Source organism: Podarcis muralis, chromosome 7 (genome assembly GCF_964188315.1).
Source record: "Podarcis muralis chromosome 7, rPodMur119.hap1.1, whole genome shotgun sequence".
Lineage (NCBI taxonomy): Eukaryota > Metazoa > Chordata > Lepidosauria > Squamata > Lacertidae > Podarcis > Podarcis muralis.
This window is the reverse complement of record NC_135661.1, coordinates 76393908-76418632: the sequence shown is the minus strand read 5'-3', so window position 1 is coordinate 76418632 and position 24725 is coordinate 76393908. Positions and strand designations below refer to the sequence as shown.

Genomic DNA, 24725 nt, shown 5'->3' with positions numbered 1-24725 from the left:
GTCTCCAAATGTGCGAATTGTTATCTAGGAAGGAAATTCTCCAGTGATTTGGTACCTTGACACCTGGGGCTCAAACTATTCACACCCACCTAGTGTTGCTATCAATCTCTTAATTACTGCATCTGTGAATTGTCCGAGGAAGCGGATGAGCCTTTGATCCAGGTTCTTAGACTTTAATGAGCTCACCTGTCAAAAGTTAAAATTATTAGCCCAGAAGCTGGTCATTGGCGAATTTGAATGTAATCAAGAATGGTGATTGGGTCTGGGTTCTGGTTCCACATGAGATTTGTGAATAAAAGATCTTGAGAATGGCTGAGAAAGCACGCTCTGCAACCTGCAAATCCGCCCGGCTACCACCTTAGGAGCAGCTGTCCTGTGTCTCTTGGGATAGAGATTCCTGTGTCTTTGCGGATCTACTGCGGATTCCTGTGTCTAATGCGGATCTACTGAAGGACTCTGAACTATCTTATCTCTATCTTTGTGCTTAGAAGTGAGTATGTTTAGTCAGCTATATTAAACAATGTCTTTATTTTTCTGGCTTGCAATCCACAAAAGATGTGCCTGCTTTTTAAGCATGTTAACTTTACGTTTTTTAAAATAAATTTAAAAAAAGAAACTTATTACTGTCCTATGTGCCTGTCTGAGGGAAAATCTAAAACCAACGCCTGACTACTTGGTTTCGCTATACCTAAAGAATTTCTGCCTGCAAGTTTGTGGAAGCAACTTGTAGAGTGGGGCAGCCGGTAATCATAGGAGCATAGTCTTCTCCCTTGGACTGTGGCTCCAGGCACCCCAAGACGAGGGAGTGGTGGCAGCATTACCAACTCTGTGGCGTTTTGTTTCTGTAAAAAGTAAACTGCCCCCGGCAGGCCAGCATCTCAGAAACCTGTCCCAGCTGGAGGGTAAGGGCAGGTGAGGGAGGGGTAAGTGGCCTGGCCATTTACTGCAGGTGCTTATTGCAAAGAGCATAGGCAAGTCATCACACTCACTCAGTGGGGCTGAGCCACAATGCTAGTTTACTGGCACTGCTGCTGCTTAGCGGGAACGAGAGGGCAAGGCAGCTCAGAGGATAGTGTTGCATTCATGCTCTGGTAGGAGCATTGCATTTGATCAGCTGGTGCGTCTGCACCATGCTGGGCTCCCCACCACTTTGCACCACCCCTCCTTCCTGGTAAGACACGGGGACACACCAATTGGTAAATGAACCTTGTGGCTCCACCCCATGGAATGAGGCACTTCTGCTCTGTTCAGATTTTCTTAAAAATAAATATTTCCCTTGATCCAATTCACTGTGCTCACTTGCGCCCACACTTGAAAGGATTGCCATAAGGCATATCAGTGCCAGAATTTCACAAAGTACTCATATATCCATACACTTTCACACTTTGCAACTTTCATTACAATTAGAGTTCTGCAGCAGTGCCTCTACTGCCAGGACCCCTGGAAAATCCCATTTCCCAGGCTCCTAATTCTTGTATCTCCCAGGGACCCTGCTGCTCAACCCATTGCTGCTGTTGCATTCTTGACATCATGGAAAGCCTACTGCAGGCTCTCCCTATTGCCTGTATAGCATTCTAGGCAGAGGTGCCAACTTGAATAAAATATTGGGGGAGACCAGGTAAACTCTGCCCTACCTAATTGATCACATGGCACATGTTGGCTCCTATGATTCTGGGATTGGGAGCTAGCTTAAATGAGATATTAGGGTCCCCTCTAAGCCTGTGATTTCATAACTGTAAGATTGGATTTTGTAGTAAAAGGAACAGCTGAAGTGGTCAAACTAATCTGGCCAAGTTCATGGATCTGGCCAAGCCTGTTGTGCCTCCATTTACATTTCTAAAGTGTTGGTGAAGTACAGATGTGTTGCCATAGAAATGACTAGCTAGTGATTCTTCAAGAAGGAGAGGATAGGCTTTCCCCCCATCAACTGGCTGAATGCCACCTCACCAGGAGCTGGGGCTAGCCGTTGTCTAGTCTCATCTGGAGCAGGGAAGCCTTATGGGGAATTAACATCTGCTGGAGTGTTAATGCTGTGAGCCCTTCCATCTTGTGCTGAGGTGGTGGGTGGGTGTGCAAACACAGCACCATATATCAAAAAGACACCACAGTTTCCAGTGGCTTTCCACTGGAAGATTCCAAGGCAAGTGTTGGCACTCTTGAAGTCTCTCCCCACACAGGTGATGGGATGTTTGTTTGAGGCGGCAGGAAATGAAGAGTTTTGAGCAAGATTTGCTGGGAGGCAGAAGGAGGAAGAAAGACTGGGATCCATCTTGGGCAGGCTGGCTGCAGGCTGACTGGGAGAAATGCCCTGGGGCTGCACTACTGTGGAGGGACAAATCCCTCTTGAAAAGAGCATGCTGTAAGATATGGACTCCCTCCGTGCAGACTGAAAATGGGATGAATAGGTGAATAAACTATATTTCTTAAAGTCTCTGCTGAGTCTCACTTCTGCAAGGGACCACAGACCCTGGGTGCATGCCAGCAACCCCATGGGCTCTTGCCACTGCTTGGCAGACGGAGAGGGAGGTTTTCTAACTCTGCTGCAGAAGCATGCCATTTTCTTCCCAATGCTGCTATAAAACCTTAGGGGAAAGCTTCAGAGCAGCAGAAGATCAAACATCATTAGGATCACAAGGCTGCCAGCTGAGCAAGGGGAAAGCAGGCTGGGAGGGAAAGACTTTGAAGGACCTCTGATAAGACTTACTTGCTCCTCAAGATCCTTGACAAACAGTTGTTTGATGATAGGATAGTTTATCTTCTCACTTCAGCTGCTCACACTCTCCTGTTCTCTTTGGACTTTGTGGCAGAAGAACTAGTTCAGAGTTTTACTGAAAAACAAAGCAATTCTCCAAGTCCCATGGCAACCACAGTGAAAAACATCCAGATGGGCAGTCCTCATTCCTTGTCTTTCTCAGTCAGGCCAGATGCATTTCCATGACAGGACGCCTAGGGTAGATCACTGATGTAATCTGGGGAGGGTCAGGGGGGTGGTTGTCCCAGGCACAAAATTTTGAAGGGGCACAACTGGGTGAAGGTAAGGTTGGGGGGGCAGGTGAACAAGCGAGTGACAGTGGGTGGGGCAGATGTGGGGGAGCAGAGACAGGTGGGGCAGGCATGGAAGGGCTGATCCCAGTGTTTCCTGGTCCAGGACTCCTTTCTGCGGGTACCGCCAACCCATGGTACACCACTGCTCCCAACTACACATTTTTGTCCAAGTGCATCAAAATATATATGACAGAGTTGAGTCCAGGAAAAAGGAAGCCCTGCAAGTCCCAGAGGATATTTGCAAATCTTTTTAGTAAATAGGGAAGAGGAACAGAGAAAGATGAAGGACAGCACAACAGCTATGTGGTGTGACAGCTTCCAAAGAGCTTCTCTCTCCATTGTGCCAAGGAAAGGAAAAGAGACAGGTGCCAGGAGGAGGAGGAGGAGGAGGAGAGCAGCCTCATAGCAGCTGCAGAGGGATGTGTCAAATTAACACGCAGCATCGTTTGAGAGGGAGACGCGTGTTGGCGTCAGAGCAGTTACTTAAAGCTCTTATAGTAGCACTAGCTAAGCCGTGACGGCATGTTATTTATTCCCTTTGTAGAAGGGCAGCCTTCTCCAACATTAAAATAGTAATAATAAAGAATTCTGCCATCCCCCCCCCAGCAAGGAGCTCAGAGTCTCCTTTAATGCAATCAAGCTCAAAAAGAAATGGAAATTATCATAGTTCCAGGAGAAAATTTGGCTGCTCACCTGCTGCCCGTCCAATTTCTTGAAGCAAAGCTCAGTCCACTCCTCGGAGGTTTCGCTTCCAGGTTTCTTAACACTTTTCTCCTTCAAACTCTCTTCCTTTCTCTCTTTTATTCCCTCTTCTTTTCTTCGCACTACTAAAAGCAAATACTAAAGTGAAGATGCGGGCAAAGAAAATGTAAGATTGCTAGAGAGTTCAAAACTTCCCCTCCCCTTCTAGGTCTCTTAACACTTTTCACCTTCCAACTCTCTTCCTTCCTTTCTTTTATGCCCTCTCCCTCCTGGTTGTATGAACAGCAGTTGGTAGTATTTCAAAAAAAGGGAAGAATTGTGCCTGTTGTCGATCTCTCAGAAATCTATATGGGCATGCATTCACACATAACCCTTAAAACATATTTGTGTGAGGTGTGGATCTTTTTTGAATTCAAATTGTTCATCCCACTAGAGATGTGTCTAAAGGAAGCATTCACACCCCACTAAAGATTCCTTTTTTGGGTAAAACTTTGGATAATACACTTCATAAATAAATAAGCCAATGCACTGTGCATATCCCTAGTATATTCTAGCCAAGTCTGGCCCTGACACTTTTACAAAAGTCACCATTAAAAAGAATATTTTTAGAAATGTCACCGGGGTGTGTGAAAAAAGGAGTCACGCGAAAGGGAGACGGGTTTCAGGGCAGTTACTTGGCTTCAGGGCAGTTACTTAAAACTCTAAAAGTAGCACCAGCTACTTGTGGCATGTTATTTATTCCCTTTGATGCGGAGAAGAAGGGCAGCCTTCTAGAACATCATTGTTGATAATATTATTGTCTACAATACGATCAGTCCTTTTTTCGGGGGGGGGGGCGGGACACAGGGGTACACCTACCCCTAAACATTTTGTTGTTACCAATTCTGATGGCGGCTTCCTTTCTTTCCCAGAAAGGAATCAGGAAGATGTTAGTGCACACAACCTCATGCCAATGTGGAAGTTACTGTGAGTTGTGAGCTGTGTAATATGAGGTAATGCATGTTCTTTGTACTTCTGTCCATTTGTTGTATTTATTTTCCCTGACTTGAACTATAAAATGGTGCTTTTGAATGGTCAAATGAGAATACCCCTAAACATTTTTAAAGGAAAAAGCCACTGTATATAATATGATATGATAATATAATATAATATCGCAATAGCTATAATAAAATTAATGTAATAACAATAAAAAAGAAAAAAGGTAAAAGATAAAAATAAAAAAGTAAAAGGTAAAAAAAACACCCAGCAACAACAATTGTTCTGCCAAGCAAGAAGCTCATAGTCTCCTTTAACGCAAACAAGCTCAAAAAGAAACGGAAATCATGAGAAAAGTTCAACTCCTTACCTGCTGCTGAACCGATTTTTTGCAGCCAAGCTCAATCCTCTTCTCAGAGGATTTGCTTCGAGGTTTCTGGCGCTTTTCTTCGTCCTGCTATCTCCCTCTGTCTTCCTTTTATACCCTCTCCCTCCTGATCGTCCCACTACTAAAAGCAAAAAAGAAAACGAGGGTAACCAGCGAGGATGAGATAAGATCGCAAGAACTAGCCGAAGCCGCATTCCTGGCCAGAGTCCAAGCAGCCTGTTTACCAGCGGGGATGCTGCCTTTTATGGGAAGTCCCTTTTCTGGGAAGTCTGGGATGCTGCCTTTTCTGTGGAAGCATCCCATGGAAGTAAGTAAATATGTTTCCAAACAATGCTAAATAGACACTCATGGCAGCAACCTATTCATCCACCTGGGAAAACTTGTCAGAATGAACACATCTTCAGTTGTTTCCAGAAATTATGGGTAGTGGGTTCTTGTTGTATCTCTGCAGGAATGCTGTTCCATAGAACAGGGGTTGCGTGGCGAGTTTCCGCCCCCCACCAGGATAAATAAAGACACGAGACACCATAATTTAAGGTTAAATGGGCGAATTAGGCCACAACTTTATTGAATTCAGGAATGAGAGGCATTGGCTTAGGCATTGGTCCTACCGACTATCCGGCTCCAGCCCATTTGCTGGAGACACGGGAAGGGTTAACACCATAGAGGGGGAGTCTCCTGCTGAGGCACATCAACTAGGAGCTCCCCCCTCCCCGCCGGTCACTGCTTGGGACGTGCCTTTGGCCCACACCTCCATAGGCTTCGGACAGGGCCACGCCCCCCCGGAGTCCTTTATCAGACCACCCTTCATTCACTGGGGGGAGGTGATGGCGTTCCTCCCCCCCCCCATCCTCTTAACCCCTTCTTACCAATGCCTAACCGCCACACGAGCAATCGCTCACCGCCAATACTCTCATGCCTGAAATCAATCCCTTGTCCCCTTTGCTATATCCATCAGCCAAATATCATTTCCAGCATCTGAGAGATGCACGCCATCAGCCAAATATCATTTCCCGCATCCAAAAGATGCACACCATCAAGCCGGTAGAGGGCCTCACGGTTGAAACGTATGTCCGGGTGGTCAATGACCCTCCCACCCAGGGCTGCCACTCTATGCACCACCGCCCAATCCAAGGCTTTCCTAGCCCTATTTATGGCTATCGGGCACCTGCAATCTCTCCAAACCCGCCTCTCTATCAACGAGGCCCAAATAAAATAATAGTGACGTTTGGGTAAAAGGCCTTAAGTTCCTCAAAGTCACTAAAGATGTGCCACAACCAGTCGACTGTCTTTCTGTAAGCTAACTCATTTTCGCCTAATTGGCTAACTAAAGCATCTGGGGGCCCCTCCGCTGCTGCTCTGGCCCTAATTGCGGGCAACATTTTGGCCCAGCGCATTCCCCTCTGAGAGATCCAAGATATATTGATGTAGTTAAGGTGCGGCCCGAGACCGGAATTGATAGCGCGGACCCTGGCCCAATGCACAATGCTGTGCCCAATTATCCAGATGCGCACCCTCATAGCTCCTGCACCCTAGGTCCCCGTTAATGGCATGGTTTCTATCCCAGTGGACGGTGCAGGGCCTATACTCCAAATATGCACCACAACGTCACCTGAAAGCAAAAGAAGGTAACAAAGGCAGGTCAGGTATACGGTGAACAATCACAAGGTCTTACGAATATATCCCTTATATGCATCAGACTTCCCTTAAGGCATCAGACTTCCACTGCCCCCAAGTCCTTCATCCTTTCAGCTGAGAGTCCCAAATGCACTGCTGTGGTGGCGGCCCCAATCCTAAAGGCGTTAGCCGTGAATTCAGCTGAGGGTAAACCACAGGCAGCAATTGCCCTTCGCATAACGCGCGTGGACTGATGCCGTGCAAGACGGGAGCCATCCCAATGTTTGAGGAATGGACCTGAGACGGTTGGTCTCACGTACATGAAATGTTTAGTGTCCTTTACTGCTGATCGGTTTTGGAACATTGGACATGCAGGCCTAAATTGGATCTGAACAAGGTCAAGTCTCTCAAACTCCCCCGGCAGCGGAATTTGGTTAGCCCTTACAAACCACTTTGCCACTGCGCATAGCGCCAAAGGCAATGGAGTATGCAGCTGTAAATAACTGGGCCTTGTCCTCAGACCAACGGATACTTCTTAATTTTTTATTTTATTTTATTTTATTTTATTATTATTATTATTATTATTATTATTATTATTATTATTATTATTTTACATTTATTTATTTATTTATTTATTTATTTATTTATTTATTTATTTATTTATTTATTTTGGAATTGGCATAGAATGTCATAAGTTAAGGGCCTTCTACCATCACTTTTAGGAGGCTGCATCCTGCGCCAGCCCTACAGTGCCCTTCGCACTAAGAAGACCACACCAGGGTCTCTGGATTAAACAACCTTACAGAAAAGGAGATTGCCGCCCACTGGATCTTTAAGAGTCTTTGCTGCACGACTCAGCACCCTCTCATGTACCAAGTATTGTAGAGCTTCAGCCTTGGTAGGAGGTGTGTCAAGCCTAGGATTTTTAATTTGCCTTGAGGTGTGTCAAGCCTAGCTTTATTATTATTATTATTATTATTATTATTATTATTATTATTATTATTATTATTTTATAAATTTGCCTTGAAACTCCATAAAGACCACCCAAGCCTTTTTATAAGGTCTAAGCATGGACGGGGCTCCTGAAGCTAATACTCCCTTCAGGACATCATGTTCCCAAGACTCCAAAGGTGCTCCTGGAATGGCTGTGGCAATTTCCTGCGCCTGGGCATCCGTGATGCCCTTGATAACCCCAGAGGTAAATTTGGTAGAGAAATAGATGTCCGGGACAGATTTGCCTAGAGATAATTGTTTAGACAGGACACTGCCAACCGTTTGATTGTCAGTCCAGAAGCATACCTGGTGATTCCTGAACTCTTCAGCCCGCAAATGCCATTGTACTTTTCCATGAACTTTAACCCAACCTTCAGGTCCGACTTGACCACTTTGGAGAGGCACACAGTCCCGCTGACAGCTTAGCCAATCACCCACAAAAGGGGCGGCCAGGGGACACTACCCAGCATGCAAAGTTGCGGTGACCGAAGCGTGAATTTACCCTGGCCAAGGGTGACCTTCTTGAGGGGAAGAAGTTGCAGAATTAAGAAGAGTTATCGAGGTGATGGGTCACCCCTTCAGAACCAGTTCTAAAGCGAAGAGCCCAGTCCAAAATTGCACTAAATGACTCAAAGGCTGCACAAGCTACTGAGCACCCTATCGGCATAGATTTGTCTATGGAATAAGCCCCCTCAAATCTAAAACCTAGCCATAGAAATTCCTCAGGGTGAATTGGCAGGAGACGGAAAGTCGACTCAATGTCGCACTTAGCCAAGAGCGCACCGCTGCTGAACCTGCGCATAAGCTTTATAGCCTGATCAAAGGAGGCATATTTCACAGAACAAGGCTTCTGTGGTATTGCATCATTGACTGAGCCACTTCTAGGGTAGGGTAGTTTGTGGATCATAGGATACTCTCCTGGAGTCTATGGGGGGACAATGCCTAAAGGTGAAATGAGTAAACCCGCTATAGGCGGGAGTTAGTCACGGTGTGGATTTGCCAGGCATGCTTTCCTCTTAGCATGTTTCTCCCTTGTGTTCCTCTCCCTCTCTCATCCACACATGCACGCGCACGCATACAAAGCCCACAGCCCACCTCCCTTGCCCCCCCCCACGTGGCGATCCCAGATCTCTCTACTGGTGCACACAGCCCTCCCTACCAGGCTGCTCTTCACCTGCCTCCCCAACTCACACCTGGAGCGGGGGGGGGGGGAACCATTTCGTTGGAAAGCTGATACAGTGGTACCTTGGTTTGCAACCGCTTTGGATTACAACTGTTTTGGATTACAACCTTGTCAAACACGGAAGTGCATGTCCCTATTTTTGAATTACAACCAATTTTTTTGGGGGGGGAGGCCCCATTGGTGAAAGCGCGCCTTGGGTTAAAACCTGTTTTGGTTTACAATTGGACCTCTGGAACAGATTATGGTTGTAAACTAAGGTACCACTGTAATGTGCAGCTTGGGGGAGGGGGGAAGTGGGTGGGGGATTCAGACACATTAGGCATATGTGGTTGTTAATTACTTAAATCAGTGGTTTTCAACCAGTGTGTTGTGGCACCCTGGGTTGCCTTGAACAATGGTCAGGGGAGCCGTGGGCAACACTGGCCTCCATCCCTCTTCCTTCCCTCCCTCCTCCAAAAGCTTGCACAGCTGTTTGTGGACTAGGGGCTGCATCAGCAGCTGCCCGAAGGACTCCCAAGGAAAGGGGAGCGGAGGCTGAGGGAAGACTTAGCAAGGAGGGGGGTTGTTTGTAAAAGGGTGAGAGGCTGCCAGCTCTGCAGGCAAGGGGTGACATAACTGGACTCCTGAGCCCCACAGGGGTGCCGCATAAAAAAGGTACTTAGTCAAAGGAGCTGTGGACTCAAAAAGGTTGAAAACCTCTGACTTCAATGACAAGCAGGGGCAGAATTTATACACAGTGTCTAAAGGAAGGGTGCACTCTTAAAAAATACTTAAATAAAACCGCCCCAACCACTTCTTCTTTTTGACCAGACCCCCCTCTTCTGCACCTTCAGGCTGGTATCTCTCCCGTTGTGGGGAAGAAGGAGCCTCAGAGACCGGGGGATGGTGGGGACCTTCATGGCAGGAGCTTGTCCTACACTCGAGTAGGACCCTAGCAGAGACACATGCCCGACTGGCATGTTCTCTCCCTCCTGGTCGATCTTTCGGGAGCTTCAAAAGCTTTATTCAGCCCAAACATCACAGTGACCGATGCCAACAGACATCGGCACACTTAGGGATCCGTAGAGTCTTCGCAGCTTGCATAACAGATCTCAGCAACTCAGCATTTTGGCTAATTTGCTTTACATATAAACACACATGGAGCACTGCAACATGGCTCCCTCTCTCTCTAGCATCAGACAGCAAAGAGAAAAAGAACAAAGGACAATAGTCGCACTTCATGGAACACAGTAACACAAACATCCTGTTTCCGTCACTTCCCACTCTGTCGAGTCAAAACATACACCGTCATGTGATAGACAACAATCCCATGACTGCAATCATGGAGCAGGAATTCTAACACTTCAGTCCTTGCAACTGTTTCACTGGGGCAAGAGGTACTAGGAAGAGTTGTTTTTTTGAGTAAAGAGTTAACTTCACTGAAAAGGGGTGTTTTATTGTTCGCCAACTCCAGCTCCTGATGTCCCATGACCTTTAGGCACTTTATCCTTGCACTCACATCTGAATTATGGAATGTGATGGGATTCATACCTTCTACCTATAAAGCTTTGTTGCTTGGCAAATGATAATAATATTGGCGACGCTGGAAATTTTATGGAGGGCATGCCACTCTTGTTAAATAAATGAATGCTTCTAGTTAGGCCGGTCGCTTAACATTTTCCTGCTTCCTTTCTCTGCAGTGCACCGAGATCCACAATGGTGGAAGACTTCGAGGTAGCCATTTCTCAGGGCCAATTGGCAGGCGCTGTGTCGCACGTCCTGGCAAAACCACTGCCCTTTTTCAACAGCACTCTGCTCCACATTGCTGTAGTAGGAGAGCCCGGCTCCGGGAAGTCCTCCTTCATCAATGCCATGCTGGGTCTTCGTGCCAATGACCCGTGTGCCGCTGCGACTGGCATACAGATGACGACAGTGCAAGTCAAGGATTACCCACACCCGACACTTCCGCAAGTGATCCTTTGGGACCACCCCGGAAGGGGAATGGCAACTTTTGGGGAGGACAAATTTGAGAAGAAGGATGGTTTGAATCACCTTGATTTCTTCGTCATCGTCAGCTCCCAGCGCTTCCGCTCCACCCATTCTGACCTGGTCCGTGAGATCCAAGATATGGGCAAGAGCTTCTACTTTGTGCGCACCAAAGCAGACCTGGACCTGTCGGCCGCCAAGAGGCAACGGCCATCTGACTACAGTGAGAAGAAGGTCCTCTTGCACATCCAGGAGGACTGCAAAGAGTGCTTGGTAAGAGAAGGAGTGAGGGACCCACAAGTCTTCATCGTCTCCAACTGGGAAGCCGACCGCTTTGACTTCCCCCTCCTGCAGGAAACGCTGAAGAACGATCTCCTCTGGCTGAAGAGGCAAGCCTTTCTGCGCCGCTTCCCTAGCATCTGCCTGCCTATCTTAGAGAAAAAGAAAACCACTGTGAAGGAGAAGATTTGGACCAGAAGGCTTGTTTTGCTGGTCGCTCTTGGAAGCCCTAAGGAAAAGCGGAACATTCTGGGATCAAATCAGAAACCAGGGCGGCTTCTCTAAATCAGGGACGTCCCTGGAAAATACGGTTACTTGGAGGGTCTGCCTTTGCTGTCTTTTCTTCAACAAACCGACATGGCTACCCCTTTGGAAACAGCCTAAGTCCCCCAAGGCCATTTCCCTCATGTGAGGAGAGGACAGGGCTCCATTGCCAGTGTTCTGAAGTCATTCAGTGGCTGATCCAGTTGCTTTCTGCTCATGGAATGGAGTGAGGGGCAGCAGCCATCTTGTCCACCTCAGGCAACAAAACGTCTTGGGTTGACCCAGCCTCAGATAATAGATGTCAGGGATTGTGAATGCGGCAGAGACAGGGGGCCAGGAGGCTGACCCAGGAAAGGGAGCCACTGATTTATGGGGCTGGGAGCCAGACAAGGAGGAGGAGGAGGAGGAGGAGGAGGAGGAGGAGGAGGAGGAGGAAGAGTTAGGGCAGGATGAGGTGGAGGAAGAAGAAATTGTTCAGCCAAGGGATGGGCCAGTTGACTCCTCACCTTCCCCTGCTCCGCCATCTCCTAGTCAGGTAGGGAAAATATTGCGCCTGGGAAAGGGAAGTGGGAGTCAACAGACACTCAAGGAATAGTTTCGGAGAAAAGGCTTTTATTTCTACCATCCATGAACTGGTAGAAGGAGCAAGTGTGATAAATCACAAAAAGCATGCACGAAGTTCACAGTCATGTGCACAAGCATATGGACCCCTTTCCAGTTCCCTTCTCCTTTCTCCTCCCTCAGGAGTCCTCTGAGCATGAACAGAAAGCTGTCTTGGGACTATTGGACTCTTCCCAGGAAAGGGGTTTCAGAGTGTTCAGATATGTTTCAATCTCTTGTTCTGGCCTGGTTCCCGGACAGAAAGGAAGTTGCAATGTGGTTCTTTAGCAAGGCCAGAAGGCATCAGAAAGGCCTGAGAAACAATGGACTGTGTTCCCTACCTTTGTTGCAATCTTTTTAGTTACAGCAAGCGGAATGTTTCTGATGCTTAGCTAATGCCTTTTAGCTGCTGAGAAAAATGATTTTGAAAAGCTCTGAGAAGCTTTGAGCCTGCTTTGGTGGGGGGTGACTTTGGGCCTAGGTGAGGTCACCTGTCCTCACCTTCCTTCAGTACCAGGAGGGGCTTGAAGAGGAATGAGCAGCAGCGGCTTCCGTGCAGAAGAAGTCACCCTGTGGGAGCTGCTGCCAGTGTTTCTCTGTCCAATAAAGTGTCAACCACCAGCCATGCATCTTCCTGAGCTGCTGCAGTGGGCCATGACCATTATGTTCCAGTGTGTTTTAACCAAAAAAATCAAAATCACACATGCATAACCCAAGCTCACAAAATCCCTCCTAGCCTAAATTGTCTTTAGGCTCTACTATCCTCAGACTGAACAAAGAAGCGAGGCTCAGGTTTTAAGGAATGCCATAACAAAAAGTTCAAAGTGGTTGCAAGTCCTTAACTTTATTAATCTCGAACTTTTAACTATGTTTTAAAACAATTTCTAGCCCCTGTGATGCAGGCGACTCATCCCGGCCACCTAACCCAGAATGTCTCACTTTGAGAGATGACCCTCAAACCAAGGGAGAAAGGAGGGGCTGCTGCATTAGTGTCAGCAAAGCATTTTTGAAGTAAAAGGGGGAGAGGAGAGTGGGCAGTGTGACAGTTTTGCTTTGTTCAGGGGGGAAATGCATGCTCGAATTCTACGATTTCTCAATTTCTAACTGTTAACTTCTGCTGTCCAGCCTCCTTTTCTGCACTCTCAGCGCTTCCCCAGTCAGCTCAACAGCCCAGAAGGGATTTGCAGGCCAAGGAGAGTTTGAAACTTTCCCTCCCCATCCCATGATTCTGATGATAATCCTTCTCCCCACAATACTGCTATTAAGAGGAAGGTGAGGGCAGGTATGGTCTCTGCATCCTTCTATAAGGGTACAGCCACAATAGCACAGAAAAAAGAAACATTCCGGAGGCGGCGCGAAACCGTGATGGCGGACCTCTTCGAGCTGTGAAGAGGGGCACCGCAGAAAAGGGTTGTTCGCTACGGCGCAGCGGCAACCCATGAAGAAAAACCACGAGTAGAGTGAGCTCGTGGCCGTGGGACTCGGCGGGCACCTGGAGCGAACCCGAATTCGCGGAAGGAACCCCGTAAGGGGCTCCGGAGTGAAGGAGGGGGAGCGGTGCTGTGAGTTCATCGCTCTTTCTGCGGAGGCGAAGCCGCGAGGCTGTCACGGATGAGCGCCGACCTTTCTTCCTGGAAATATCAGGCTGAAACAACAATCCCGTGAGTAAAGACTTGAAATTCGGTGGATTAAATTTAAAGAATTTGGCTGAAACCGGGAGACGAGAAAAAGGAAGTCCGTCTTCCGGCACTGCTTCTAAGATCAAAGCAAAGGACAGGAGGAGCTGAATGCGCTGTGTGGGGAAGCGTTAAAGAGGGACGTTCGTGCATTTTTGGACTGACTTTTAAAGAAGAAATACAGAAGTATCCGTGAGTAAACCTTTAAAATTTAATTTGGAGTGGTCCCCCTGCCTGGGGGCAACAGAGGTAGTGATCTCCAAATCATCGGACTGCCGGGGGGGGAAGTTGCCTTAACTGTGGAACTGTTACAAAACTCCTAGATACTTTTGGATATTAAAGTGACACATTTGAGCTCAACTAGCTAGATTGGATATTGTTGCAGGCACCTTGTTGGAACTTTGTTAAAGTTTGGAAATGCTCTGCAGAATCTGTTTTTTAAGTGCTTTGGGACAATTGTGCTTTTAAAATCGGAACAATAGAGATTTTAATGGCGGAAAAGTTGCCTTCTTCTTACTGAACTCTGGTGGCACTCCCCCTAGAGGACTTTGGGAATATAAAGGCCTGGGAACAGCTCTATTTGTTTACTTTCTCTCATTGGATTGTTTTTGAAGTGGACTTGTCTTTCCCATGGGATTACAATATTTGACCTTGAACATTGACTGATGAGTGGTACAGGAAAGACAAGAGCAGCCAAAGCCAAGGAAGCTAAGGAAAAGGAAAAAGCGAAAAAGCAGGCACAGCTTGTGCAAACAACTTTGGCTCAGGGACGCAGATTATCAGTTCCAGCTGTGCTTGCAACACAAAAGTTAGAAGTTGAAAAGCCTAAAGAACCTGAAGAGGAGGATATGGCAGCAGGAGGATCAGAGGCTGTTCTGAAGCAAATTTTGGAACAACTGTCAACATTAAATCAAAAAGTAGATAATCAATCAATTAAAATTGACCAAGCTACATCCTCGATTCAGAAATTGACGGATCAGGTTTCCCAACATACACAAGCAATTGAGAAATTGCAAGGAGCAACAGAAGAGAATCGTAAACTAGCAGGGGAAGCCATTCAAATAGCAACGTCAGCTAAGAAAGAGGTCGAGGAAGTTAAAGCAGAAGTCAAGCCTCTGCATAAACAGATTGGGGACCAGCAAACCTATCTTTCTTTGGTGGAATTGAAAAATCGGGAGACTAACCTCAGATTAAGGGCTATCCCAGAAATTGAACAAGAAGATCTGATTGGATTTTTGACAACAGAATTTTCAAAGTTCTGGGCTATAAAAGAAGAAACTGACTTTAAAATAGTATCGGCTTTTCGACTGGGAAGATTGGTAAGAAAGGACAGATCTAGAGACTGTTTGATAGCTTTGAGAACAAGGGATGAGAGAGACAAGATACTATGCCTTCACTTTAAAAACTCACTTGAGATACAAGACAAAAGGGTGGAAATTTACAGAGATATACCTAAACAGTTATTGGACTTGAGAGCCACCTACTCAGAATTGGCAAAGTTGTTGAGACTCAACTCAATTCCTTATAGGTGGGAGTTTCCACAAGGATTATCATTTTCCTACAAACAGAAGAAGGTTAAAATAAGAACACCAGAGGACCTACAAAAGTTCCTGCACGACCACGGAGAAGATCTCCAAAAAGAAGCAGCAGCTCATTGGCCCCTACCTCAATCTGGGCCTATACCGCCTGGAGGCGGAGGAACGCCTATACCCTCGGGACCAGAGGACAAAGAAGACACACCACTCTAGGTGGAACAAAATAATACAGGATGTCTCTGCAGCTATTTAGTTGGAATATAAATGGCGGAAATTCCCCGGAGAAAAGAAGGAAGATATTTCACATATTGAAGAAAGAACAATTGGACATTATTTGCCTACAAGAAACTCATGTGACCAGGCTCCACAGAAAAGTTTTGATTAACAAAAGACTAGGCCAAGAATTTATTTCATCAGATAAGGTTAAGAAAAGAGGAGTGGTGATCTACGCTAAGGAGAGCCTGATGCCCAAATTTCTATTTAAGGATGAACAAGGAAGAATCTTGGCGATTGAAATCCAGACACAAGGAGAAAAAATCTTGATATTAGGAATATATGCTCCAAACGACGGGAAATCAGAATTTTTTAAGAAGCTGCATGAGATTTTGCTGGATTATTTGGACTATAACAACATCATAATGATGGGAGACATGAATGGAGTGGTGTCTACACACATGGATAAGTCTCAAAGTCAAAATTTAACATCAGACGGTAGACTGCCTAAAACTTTTTTCGAATTGACTGACAATTTGGATTTGATTGACATATGGAGGACAAAGAACCCCCTAGGTAAAGAAGGAACTTTCTTCTCTGAGGCCCACCTGTCCTGGACAAGGATCGACCAAATCTGGACGTCTAGAGGGCTGGCACCTAAGACCAGAAAGGTGGAAATCTGCCCAAAAACATGCTCCGACCACAACGCTCTGAAATTAGAATTCAGACTAACTCAATCCGGTTCCTTCAGATGGAGAATGAATGACACACTATTAAGAGATCAAGAGATTGTGAAAAAGGCCCAAAAAACGCTAAAGGACTATTTTGAGATAAATTTGAACACTACAGTAGAAAAAAGAACGATCTGGGACGCAAGCAAAGCTGTTATGAGAGGGTTTCTGATACAACAGAACACAATTAAGAAAAAGCTCTGGAATGGAAAGAAGGACAAAATATTGGAGAAAATACATCAAGGAGAGAAAAAATTGAGAACTAAACCAAAGTCAAAGGAGGTGCTGAGAGAAATCAAATTCCATCAAGCAGAATACTCTAAGTTGATAAATCAGGAGATCGAATGGAAAATTAAACAGATGAAGCAAAGATCGTTTGAATCAGCAAATAAATGTGGAAAGCTGCTAGCTTGGCAGCTGAAAAAAAGACAAAAGCTAAACACAGTTACAAATCTAGAGATTGAAGGAAGAATGGTACAGAAACCAGAAGAAATTAGGAAGTGCTTCCACAGATATTTTAAAGAACTTTATGCACAGGGGCCTCAGAAAGAATCAGAGATAGATCAATTTTTAAAGACAAATGGACTATCAAAAATAACTCAAGATAAAAGATCAATCTTGAACTCTACAATAACTTCACAGGAAATCGAAGGTGCCATTCAGAATATGCAACTAGGCAAATCTCCAGGCCCGGATGGACTTACCTCCAAATACTACAAGACTTTGAAGGATTATTTGATACAACCTCTGTTGGAGGTATGCAACCAGATTATGGATGGGAAGAGGGCACCAGAAACGTGGAAAGAAGCTTTCATCACATTGATACCTAAGACAGAATCTGAAAAGACTCAGCTTAAGAACTACCGTCCCATCTCACTCCTGAATGTGGATTATAAAATATTTGCAGATATTTTGGCAAGTAGACTTAAAAAGGTCTTAAATGAAGTAATTCACAAAGACCAAGCAGGCTTTCTCCCTGGTAGACATTTATATGAGAATACCAGAAACATCATTGACATTTTGGAACTTTTGCAAACCAATAGGAACACAAGGGCGGTGTTAATTTTTATTGATGCGGAGAAAGCATTTGACAACATATCTTGGATGTTTATGAAGAAAAACTTGGAAGGGATGGGAGTGGGACGGGGGTTTGAAAATGGAATACAAGCAATTTATTCAGAACAGAAAGCTAAACTAATAGTGAACAATGTGGTGACGGAGGAATTTAAAATTGAAAAAGGGACACGACAAGGGTGCCCTCTATCCCCTCTTTTATTTATTTCAGTCCTGGAGGTGCTACTGAACATGATAAGGGAGGACCGGTTGGTACAAGGGATAGAGGTCGGAGTGAAACAATATAAACTGAAAGCTTTTGCAGATGATCTAGTTTTGACACTGCAGGAGCCAGAGCCCAGTACAAAAAGAGTTCTGGAACTTATATCTGAGTTTGGTCGGGTGGCGGGATTTAAGTTGAACAAACAAAAAACTAAGGTTCTGACCAAGAATTTGACACCTACAGAAACAGAGGGGTTTCAGAGAGAAACAGAATTAAGTGTGGTCAAAAAGGTGAAATACTTAGGGATTTATTTGTCCTCCAAAAATTTGAATTTATTTAAAGACAATTATGAGAAATGTTGGTTGGAAGTTAAAAAGGACTTAGAAATTTGGTCAAGACTGAAACTTTCCTTGTTGGGAAGAATCGCAGCTATAAAAATGAATGTATTGCCGAAAATGTTGTTTTTGTTTCAAACCCTACAGATCGTGGACAGAGTGGAATGTTTTGGAAAATGGCAGAAGGATATATCTAAGTTTGTCTGGCAGGGCAAAAAGCCTCGAATAAAGTTTAAAATATTAACTGATTCGAAAGAAAGAGGAGGGTTTGCCCTGCCGGACTTGAGGTTGTACTATGAAGCTGCAGCCTTCTGCTGGCTGAAAGATTGGTTTTTGTTGGAAAACACTGATGTTCTAGATCTGGAAGGTTTTGACAATGCTTTTGGTTGGCATGCATACCTATGGTACGACAAGGTTAAAGTTCATAAACTGTTCAGAAACCATATTGTCAGAAAAGCAATTTTTGCAGTCTGGTTGAAATACAAAGACTTATTAGAGAGTAAAACACCGAGGTGGTTATCACCGGTGGAGGCCAAGGCTCGAAAAAGACCCAATATGGAGGCCTACTGGCCGAAATATTGGGAATTAATTGAAAAAATTGGAGATAACTGGAAGTTGCAGAGTCAGGATAAGCTAAAAAACAAGGTGCGAGATTGGTTACATTATGCTCAAATTCAAGAGGTTTTTAAAATGGACAAAAAAGTGGGTTTCCAGGTGGAAAAATCGAAATTAGAGACGGAATTGTTAGAATCAAAAACTAAGACACTTTCGAAAATGTACAACTTGCTGCTTAAATGGAATACACAGGATGAGACAGTTAAATCTGCCATGATAAAATGGGCACAGGATGTTGGACATAACATTATGTTTGAAGACTGGGAAAGGTTATGGAACACCGGAATGAAATTCACGGCATGTAGTGCCCTGAAGGAAAACATTATGAAAATGATATACCGGTGGTACATGACCCCAGTCAAGTTAGCTAAGATTCACCACCTGTCTGACAACAAATGTTGGAAGTGTAAGGAGGCAGAGGGGACTTTTTTTCATCTCTGGTGGACCTGCCCAAAAGTGAAGGCCTTCTGGGAAATGATTTATAACGAATTGAAAAAGGTATTTAGGTATACCTTTCCCAAGAAACCAGAGGCCTTCCTGCTGGGTATGGTGGACCAGAAAATGTCAAAGAAGGACAGAACTTTGTTTATGTACGCTAGCACAGCAGCAAGAATACTCATCGCAAAGAGTTGGAAGACACAAGATTTGCCCACGCTGGAGGAATGGCAGACACAGTTGATGAACTACATGGAGATAGCTGAACTGACTGGCAGAATCCGAGATTTGGATCAAGAAACAATTGAGGGGGACTGGAAAAAATTTAAAGACTATTTGCAAAAATATTACAAACTGTACGAATCTTAAGATAGTGCACGATCAGGAAATGTTATGCTTTAGCAATTATGATTAAGTAAATGGTAAAATAAGTGATAAAAGAGAAAAGGAGACAATTTGAATTGAATATGTTATGTTTATTTTAAAGGTATTAAAACTGAGATATAATATATTGATTTTGGATACATAACAATTGAAAGTTACAGTGAGGTATGAAATAAGGTAACAAATTGCTGACATGGTTAATTTAAAGAACGCAGATCCGGAAGGGGTGGGGAAGTCCAAATATATCTAATTCTTTCTTTTTCTTTCTTTTTTTCTGTGCTTTTTGTATTGTTAAAAAAGAAAAAATGTTTCTTGTATCTATTGTATGTGTTTGCAATGTACAAAACTATGGAAAGAAACGCAATAAAAAATTTTATAAAAAAAAAAAGAAAAAAGAAACATTAAACATGTTTGCTTTCATATTGAGTTGAAGATATGTAATTGAATAAAGTTTGGCTTCAGCTGGTAGATCCCAAAGGGTTACATCTGGATATTGGGGGTACAAGTACCCCGTTGGTTCCCTAGTACCTTTTATCACATCGACCGCAGCTGCACCACCCTCATTGTCTGCCATATTTTGCAGGGCATTGACCAGGGATGATTTGCCAACACCTGAGTCCCCTACGATGGCGATATCAAGGGGACGTTTGCCAAATGGCTGATTCATTTGAGCTAATGTGCCTTGTTTGCTGCTCTTATAAGCCATGGCTTCTCTTCTCTGAGAATTATCACAACTAAACAAGAACAGAAATATTGCAGCAGTTAATGCCTTCTGCATCTAACTCCTCTTTTAAAACAGCTGGATCGGTTGCCAGTTCAGTTCCAGGCCCAGTTCAAACTACTCACATCAGTGTTTAACTCCATTGAGCATTCAAAGGAAACCATATTCTGGGTAAGCACTGGAACCCCAGGAATCTCTTACCGAACAGAAATTGGGGTGCAGGCAAAATTATAGTTATTACAACATCTTAAGTAAATAGCTTCAACAAATGCTCTTGAAATTCCTGTACAGCTTCATCTGCCTCTCTGTTTTCCTGCCTAAGCTCCTGAAATGGCTGCAATGCTTTGATGAGAAGCTTTCAAACTGCATAAATTGGACTTCCTGTCCTGGTGAGGGTTTCTCCTGGAGAGAGAAACTCCGATATACAGGGGTGCCTTGGTTCCTGAATGGCTTAGTTGTTGAACAAATCAGCTCCTGAACTCTGCAAACCCGGAAGTAAGTGTTCCGGCTTCCGAACGTTTTTCAGAAGTTGAATGTCTGACATGGCTTCTGCTTGAGTGTAGGAGGCTCCTGCAGCCAATCGCTGTTTGCGCTAATGAAACTCACAGTGGCAGAATTCGCCTTTTCCTATCCAGCCCACAGTGCCAGTGTCAAAGCCACAAAGAGATGGTAGTCACTAATACAGCAGGGATTCAGACTTGTTTCATAGAACAGAAAGAAAGTTGCTGTGGGAGAAAAGAAGGGACAAACACTTTGTTAGTGGGGTTCACATATCCTGTTACAAGGGGAAATTATTTCATGTGAGAAGTCATTGGGAGTGCTTTGATATTTACCTGTGAAAAGAATTTGGCATGTTGAGATTTGAAACTTGGCAACCTCTTGACTTTTGATGGTCCAGTACTTAACCCTTTTGTCTTAAGTAGCCCTTGGAGCAAAAGACACATTAAGGGTGATTTCCCTCAGTGGTTCCAAGTTTTACATAAGGAAATTTGGATAGGTTTCTCCCTGCAGCACACACTCTCCAAACCTCCTCTCCCCCCTCCTCTCCCCCTCCTTCCTCTCTCTCTCTCTCTCTTTTTGAGAAGCAAAGCAGCTAGTAAGCTTGATCTTTATTGATCTGTTGCAACAGGGTGCTCCCCTCACTCGCAGGAAAGGCGGAGGACCCACAAAAATGTTGTGCAAGGGCTTATAAAGACTTTTGAAATTTCCATCCTCTAGATCAAGACCACCCCCAGAAACATTCTGCATACATCACAGAAGGGGTGTCACCTAAGACCACCCCTCAGATACATCCCATCTACATCACAGAAATTTAAATGTTGTTTTTTCTCTTGTCCTTGTTTATTTCCTGTCTGGCAGGTTACTTAGAATCATAGAATCATAGAGTTGGAAGAGACCACAAGGGCCATCAGTCCAACCCCCTGCCAAGCAGGAAACACCATCAGAGCACTCCTGACATATGGTTGTCAAGCCTCTGCTTAAAGACCTCCAAAGACGGAGACTCCACCACACTCCTTGGCAGCAAATTCCACTGTCGAACAGCTCTTACTGTCAAATTCCACTGTCGAACAGCTCTTACTTGATTGGATTTCCTTGGGAGCATGGCCATTCTTTTGTAATGATAAGGCTCACACCCTTATTCAAACAGAGATTAAGACAGGATTTGTGAAGGAATAGACAATGGGAAGGCTTTTCCATTTTGACCTTGTAGAGAAAACATTTGGTCAGTTTAGGAATCAAAATGGTTCCAGGCTGGCCTTCCTGTGTTGATCTATGTATGTGGGATTATGAACATTGCCATATACTTGTTTGGATTTCCTTGGGAGCCTGGCCATTCTTTTGTAATGATAAGGCTCACACCCTTATTCAAACAGAGATTAAGACAGGATTTGTGAAGGAATAGACAATGGGGAGGCAGGCAGGAAGGACACCAAAATCTCCTCAGAGTGATCCTAGACTGACAGCAAACCTTGTGTCTTATCTGACACCCTCAGCCTTAGGGACATCATGCAGGGCCCTCAGGCATTATCCCTTCAAGGGTTTCTACAGCCTCACACAGGGAGACTCCCCTTCCCTTCCCCCAGATGGTCCTCCAGCTTCCTGCAGCCTTGGGAGCTGGAGCTCTTTCCACACACATCCCCCAACACAGTTTCCTTGCAGACTGGACAGGCAGGTAGCAGCTGCATCTGCAAAGCCAACTGAGAAAGCCACTTCCGGCCTGCCCAGGAGGTGGGGTTGCGGGCTTCACGCCCACCCCACATGAGCGGGGGCTGGTCCCAGCCCCCGCGAGAGCAAGGGAATCCCGGTTGGGTCTGCCCCCCCAGCCAGCCAATCAGCTGGCTGACTGGGGGGCGTGGACTGCCCTATTTAGGGCCGGCACAGAGGGGGCTTGCCCTCTTTTCGCCGGCTCATCCCCACGTTTTCCCACCCTCCCTCCCTTTAGCTGGGCTTAGGTAGGTCATTGACTTTGCTATGGACTTCGGTCTGTCGCCGCAAGGGGCATGGTAGGAATTTTTCCCAATTGGCGATTTCTGGCATTTTGGTTTTTCGCCTACCTCGTAGCAACTCGTCACAACTTCTCTGCATTGGCGGTAGGCATTGGTAAGAAGGGGTTAAGAGGATGTGTGTGGGGGGGGACGCCATCACCTCCCCCCAGCGACCGAAGGGTGGTCCGTTAAAGGACTCCGGGGGGCGTGGCCCTGTCCGAAGCCTATGGAGGTGAGGGCCAAAGGCACGCCCCAGAGCGGTGACCCGGGGGAGCTCCTAGCCTCGGCAGGATACTCCCCCGATATGAGGTTAACCCTTCCCCGTGTCTCCAGCAAATGGGCTGGAGCCGGATAGTCGTTAGGACCAATGCCTAAGCCAATGCCTCTCATTCCTGAATTCAATAAAGTTGTGGCCTAATTCGCCCAATTAACCTTAAATTATGGTGTCTCGTGTCTTTATTTATCCTGGGGGGGGGGGGGGACTCGCCACGCAAGTGTCTGCAGCGGGAATCTCTTGTCCCACACTCTGAGTGCCAGCAGAATGCTGCTATCACTATGCGTCTTTCGGACTCTGAGAAATGATCAAAAAATAATAAACCGGAGCAATCATGTATTGCTCAGCAACAGAGCAATAAATGCTCTCTTGCTGATTACTTATTTACCCTGCTTAATCTTGGAAAGGGGAAAATAGTCCTGGCTTTTGGTTATCTTGGAGCAGAAATTACATCCACGCTTGATTAGCACAACTCTGCTCAAACAGGTGATTTTTGAGAAAATGAAATCTAAATGAGGTCGCCCTAAGCTGAACCCAACGCACCTATCACATGTCTATTTTGGTACTATGGCAGCCATCTCTGAGGGCGGACCATGCTATTAGGTCCCCCAGCTCTGCAGATGGGAAAAGGTGCTGAAAGTTTAAATCTCAACAGGAAGTGATCTGACCATGACAAGGGACTGATGTCACTATGCCCCACTTTCAGATCATGCTCTTCTTGCCCAGTTGAAAAAACAAGGTCCAGAGAGCGGCCTGCCACATGGGTTGAGCTGTTGACATGTTGAGACTGCCCCATGGTTGCCATTGCAACTATGAGGTCCTAAGACACCCCAGAGCTGGTCACCTTGGCATGGATGCTGAAGTCCCCCCAAACCAGCAGTCTATGACTCCTCAACCCCCCCCCCCTCCGAGAAGCTCTTTTGGCTCAGGCAAGGAGACTGCTGGGCAGCGAGACAGGCAGTAAGGATATCAAACGCCATTAAAACCGATTACAGTAGTTTGGTATATTTTGTTGCTGTCTGAAAGAATGTGATAACAAAAAGTTCAAAGTGGTTGCAAGTCCTTACTTTATTAATCTTGAACTTTTAACTATGTTTTAAAACAATTTCTAGCCCCTATGGAAACTTGTGTGTGCAGGCAACTCTCCCCGGCCACCTAACCCAGAATGTCTCACTTTGAGAGATGACCCTCTTCTGCAAAGCAAGGGAGAAAAGAGAGGCTGCTGCATTAGTGTCAGCAAAGCATTTTGAAAGTAAAAGGGGGAGAGGAGAGAGAGCAGTGTGACATTTTTGCTTTGTTCAGGGGGAAATCTAAGCTCGATTTCTGTGAAGCAGAAATCCAGTTTCTCATGTCAGTTCCCTTTATGACGAAATTAGTCCCCCTAAATTCAGCTGTTCAAGGATGAGTCTTCAGGCACATAGCAAATACCTTTTCTTTATCTGGTGGAACTTAATTGAGCACTACAGAAAATAAGATAAATGAGGTTAATAACATAAAAACAGTATAATATGTTAGCATTACAAATCTAAAATATTGTTAAAGCTGAGAAACCTTGACTAAATCTTAACTAAATTATAATTGCCTGAAGCAGCAAGGCTAGAATTGGGCAGGAAGCAAAATATTATATGGGTCAAATGAAAGAGAGAGGGGGTGCTCAAAGGAATGGATATTTATTCCCCCTTTTTTTTTTCCTTTGAAGAGGGCATTTTTTCTAAGCTTTCTCCATTATCGAAGAAAAGCAAGATTACATTCCACAAAATTTGCAACCTCAGAAAGGAAAAAGCTGTATGCCCAAAATGTTACAGCATGTTACATCAATATGACAAATGTTTCTAGTTTACATCGGAGTATATTTAAAAAGTATCAGTTAAAAAAAGCATTCACTGTGGACACGACATGTGTAATGAATCTCAAAGGGTGCATCGATTAAACCTGGCCAATTCAATTCATAAGAGTATTGGGTTCCATACAGGAAATGGGGAGCAGTGGTGTACCTGTCTGGTATGCTTGTCTCCAAAGGACTTTGCAAAAAA

The 24725-nt window shown here is 45.1% G+C and overlaps 2 protein-coding genes across 6 annotated transcripts in view; one reads left to right on the top strand and one right to left on the bottom strand.

The window, feature by feature from the left end:
• The window catches only part of LOC144328563 (interferon-inducible GTPase 5-like), a 110601-nt gene extending 105322 nt beyond the window's left edge, over positions 1-5279 (bottom strand). For 2 of the 5 annotated variants that reach the window (XM_077932535.1, XM_077932537.1), the window contains exon 1: positions 5093-5279. The gene's annotated coding sequence lies outside the window, so the exon portion shown is untranslated. Of the gene's footprint in view, positions 1-89; positions 362-2704; positions 2829-3738; positions 3873-5092 lie in introns of those variants that run through there. The other 3 variants (XM_077932539.1, XM_077932538.1, XM_077932540.1) reach the window with 3 other exon arrangements.
• Positions 1-24725, top strand: part of LOC114603443 (interferon-inducible GTPase 5-like) — a 67402-nt gene that overhangs the window by 17756 nt on the left and 24921 nt on the right. The gene's annotated exons all lie outside the window — the stretch shown is intronic.